This window comes from Cheilinus undulatus, linkage group 10 (assembly GCF_018320785.1).
Source record: "Cheilinus undulatus linkage group 10, ASM1832078v1, whole genome shotgun sequence".
NCBI lineage: Eukaryota > Metazoa > Chordata > Actinopteri > Labriformes > Labridae > Cheilinus > Cheilinus undulatus.
In genome coordinates this window covers 9,602,238-9,607,189 of record NC_054874.1, presented here as the reverse complement: position 1 = coordinate 9,607,189, position 4,952 = coordinate 9,602,238, and positions in this window count along the sequence as shown.

The window sequence follows — 4,952 nt, the reverse complement described above, 5'->3', positions numbered from 1 at the left end:
GTTGTAAGTGTTAAGTGGCAACCTACGGTCCTGAAAAATGAAGCCAAAGCGGAAGGGCAAAAAATTGCAATACAACGAGTGTCCACTTGAGGCTGGCTGCAGGAACACCGGAAGTCCCGTCTGGACACCTGTTAAACAGACGGATTTTACACTAGAAATAAACTGGTTTACACCCAAACGTGTCTCATTAGCTAATGTCTTCATGTCCTCTCACCTTACAGGGGGTGAATTTTTTTGTTCCACAATTGTTTTGATAATATTCAGGAAAAACCTCACTGCAGACTGATTGGGGCGTCTGATTTAATGGACAGATAGCTCAGCAGGCAGAAGCTACATTTCTGTCAACCAGAATGCTAGCTAGCTAGCTGACAGGAAGTCACACTTAGTGGGCGGGCCGTTAGATTGATCCAAAGTTTGTTTGAGACAGCGATTCCAATATGGAAGCTGCCGTGGATTGGCCTCAAGAGCTGTTGGAGTCCGCCTATTGTAAGCAGACGGCTGACGTCACACAGGGTTTGTCCAGTTCTTTCTACAGTCTATGGTGTTAACATGCAATATAGTTAAAGCTTGAGTATGTAACATTCGATGAGAACTACGTAGAATCAACTCTACTCTCCTTCCCTTCCTGTTCTTCTCCCCTGTTTGAGCTCCGTAGCTCCGCCCCTCTTCTCACATACCTCCTTGTGAATGTAGGCGGGGAGGCATTGCAGAAGTCTGTTTTTCTGTTAAATGGCTTCAATAAGAAGATGGGCATCCGCACTAAAAATAAATCGCCTACTACAGTTTTAGAGGGCATGGGGGTGCAAATCCAGCACCCAAGGCTCCAGAGGCAAGGGACGCCAATCACCCTTCAGCTGGATTAGCTAAACCTTCAGACCATCTTTTTTTGTTAAAACCTACATATATGCAGGGATTTAGTAGTACTGCTGATCAGTGAGGCTTCCAAATCTTGCATTTTAGGACAAAGCATATAAATGAATTTCTACTTCCTGATCTGGTTCTCTGTGGAGCTGTCTGTCATCACCACAAAGCTCAATAGTTATTGTTCACTTTTCAACAAACATTAACTTGAATCATAGCAGCCACCATAGACATTATATACATAGACGCGTCATTGACTGTGTTTGCCCGCTGTGTCTGCCATATTACCAGAGGATGGACCGTTCCATAAACAAATGCAAGTAAATAGGGGATGAAGGGTTTTGTTATTGGTTGAAATGTTATTCCACACAATCTTGTTAGCCCCACGCAGCACAGGAGTAATGCATCTTAACCAGGAATACCTCTGGCAAGATGGCGGCGGAGTTGACATACGGCCCACTGGCCAATGAGGTGTCTACGTATATGTCTATGGCAGCCACAGTTGAAATTTGAGAAGTTGCTATGACACTTGAATAGCAACAGAACACTAGAGTTTGCAGGTATAGGCGGGTTCAACCAATCAGAGACATAGCTGTGACACTCTAGGATTGTGGGTAAATGTAGTGCTGTCGACCAATATCACAAAATAACCATGTTTTCTAAAAAACAAGGGTGAGCACATGCAAAAACTTTAAAACTCAGGTAGCTTGTAGGAGGTCCAGCTTGACATTAGGGCTAATCAAATGTGAAACATAGCGTAGACTGAATGATGTGGCTGATTAGGGACAGCACAGCCCTTTCCATGACATCCTAAAGCCAATTTTTTAATTTACTTTTTTTAAATAGATAACCAAATGGCACATGACTCAGTCTTTTTACTCATAGGCCTTCTTTCCAAAAATGGCAGATGAAGCAAAATCGTTTTGGGAATTTTAAGGAGTTTTGTGCATAAAACAGGTTTACAGTGGCATGCTTCCAGCACGGTTTAGGTCGTACACATTACACCTTCAAATGTTTATTCATTATAGAAAAATCATCTGTAACTGCATTGTTACATAACTCCAAAAAGAGTTTGACTCTGTGTGAGTGAATATCCCTTATATTACGTCCATGTAGCAGTGGGAGCAGGTGTTGGCTGAGTTCTGGTGTTACTAATCTGGATGTAGATGAGAGTTGAACGTGAGGACACACAGCTGCAGCGCGGTCTTGTCTGTACTGAGATCAGACTTTGGCCACTTAAGACGCCTCACATGCACCCCCACCCCCCGCTTTCCTCTATGTGATACCAGACTGTTATCACCGTCCTGCCGCCTGTGAAGAGCCACCAAATGCTTTGGCTGTGTCCGAGTTTCAGGGAAAAACAGTCGCAATTGTTTTCAGATGCATTGGAGCCGTGAATTGATTGTAACATTTTTTTTTTTTTACGATGGTTGCATAATCATTATGTCACTTAGAAGTAATGAGGAAGATGGGAGAGGACAGTGGAAGCAGACGTGGGTCCAGAGGAGGAGGCCAGGACCTTTATGATGTTTTTACTGGTTGTACTGGCACAGAATGTCTCTTTCTGAGTCTCTCTGGTGTTAGATGCAGTCAATGTTTTCCCCAAGCTTTCTTTGGACTTTTCATGTAATGTTTTGGATTCTAGAGCTTATTATAAACAGACAAGCTTTTGCAAAGCTTTTGTCATTATTCAGGATTCTCAGGCACTCATGCCCTCTGGCTCTTTGTTCTTCTGACTGCAGATAACCTTTGGATAGAAGTTCACAATTAAACACTTGTCACTGGAATGCTTTGTCGCAGGCCTGATGTCTTTTTGGAGCTGTAAATCTCTGTGCCATCTCCTGTCTGTTGGATTTATAGACCCCAATCAGCCGAGGATTAAATGCCGGTCAAAAACAATAAGCTCCAGCTGAGCACAGAGCAGAGATGTGCCATGCTGGAATCCAATTATGAGCGTTGTTGCTTCATCAATCTGTCCACAGCTAAAAAGGGGAACCAGTCAGGGGGACAAAACCCCGAGGTCAAGCTTGTGGTCTATCTGCATAAAGAGTATTATAGTCAGGAAAATGAGCTGCACAGCTTCCAGGGCTCTTTTTCAGACTCTGGGAGAGGGGACTTGCTTTGTGTCTGCGTGATATCCAGTGTTTAAGAGATTACACTGTGAGTGTAAAGGTTGCCCTGAGCTTTTGGACAGCTCTCAAGCCCGGTTTGCAGCTCCTCTCTTTAAAGCTCACAGAAACAACAAATGGATGGCCTTGTTATTCCCAGGCCAACAAGAAAAAGCTCCAGTAAAAAGCACACGGCCAAACCTCAGAGAATTCCTGATAAAGGAAAGAATGCAGCAAGAAAACCCACACTGCCTTCCATTTTGATTTTTTTGTAATCATGAAACCTCACAGTGCAGACTTTGGTGTGACTGCTCCTTCACTTTCACGTGCAGCTCGGGTTCAGTTAGACTCACTGAATAAGATCTGTTTATTTCTAGAAAGAAAGGATGCTTTAATTTATGACAGAAGTTCAACATTTGCTAGAAACTTACATTTGTATGTCTCACTGAAAAGAAGGCCTTGTGTTTCTTTATAAAGAGCCACAGTGTTTTGTATATTCATGGAAAGTGCTGCAAAAGGAGTCTGATAGCAATTACAGGCACTGCTGTTTTAGTGATGTTGGTGAGCGGTGTCACTTAATCAATTCTGCATGTAAGTGTGAGGATTAGCATCTGCTGCTAACAGCAGAATGAGGAGATCTGGCAGCCTCTATGTCTTTAATCAGAGCTGCATCTGCATCTCCTTCTGCTCCATTACGAAACATGTAGAGCCTCAAATTATGGGGAGAATGAACAAAAATGTTAGGATATAATAGGAGACAGACAAATAAACACCTCACAGTCATCTAAACAATGATTTTACGGCCTTGTTGTTCCCCACGAGCCTGGACCGTTTTATTCCTCACAGGCTTGTTTGAGGGTTTGACTTCATTTAAACACTCACCACACTGTGGATGTTATCAAGGCTTCCTCGTTACCTGGCAACCGGCTTGTTGCCGTGGGCGGGTCCTTTGTGTGTTCTCTGGAGTGATAACATTCTGGAGCATTCCATTCAGGACTCAGGTGCCCCTCAGCTCTGTTGTGGATCATGGTACCCGTTTGCTCAGATACAATAAGGAACCAAGTCCAGGATCATTATCAGACAAGCCTGACTGCATTCTTAACTTTAACTGAACTAAGATTTTATTAAAGAGCACAAAATTAAAAACAAATGATAAAGACTAGAGCCCTGCATGACTCCTTTCTTAAATCTGCTCCCGCTGGGATTTCTGACCATTACTGCCCACCCCCGCAGTGCACGCCATTCACTCCTGCCCGCACCTGCAACAGGTGTATCCAATCCTGTCTTCACCTGCAGACTCTGACAATCCTTGTTAAATATTCAGAATAACAGACAGTGTGTTTAAAGGATTTATTGATATTATGAATGAAGGGAACCCTAAGAAAACAACCACATCCTTGTCATACGTAACGGTGCCACACACGGATAAAAAAGCAGCTGGGAGTCTCAGACTGATTTAACTCCTGGTTATGGCTCAGTAACAGCAACGTTAATGTGCTATTTACCAACCTTCATTTACCGTCATTCATTTTAAAGTCATACAGAGGTGGAATTGTTTCCTGATCTCTGGAAAGTTTGGCATCTTTGTCTACTTTGAGGTTGTCAGAATAAGATTTATTCATATTATAAAATCATGATAATACAAAAAGGTCTTTTGGTAGGACTATTTTTTGGCTCTGTTAATTTTGGCAGCTATTTTAAAACTTGTCTTACTCTTTAGATTAAAATGTTTGATAGTCACATTTTGGACTTCTCTAAATGTTATAGTTTAGACTAGTTTTAGTTGACAAAAAACTCAAAATTATTTTAATCAGTATTTAGACATCAAAGGTCCAATTGTTTTAGTTTTTTAGTCAAACATTCCTTAGACCTAATTTAATCAGCCAAACTTTAGAATTAACAGGTTAATGGACTATTAATACTTTCATTGAATTAAAGCACACTTATTAATATTCTGATATATCTTGCAGTCACAGTGGAGAA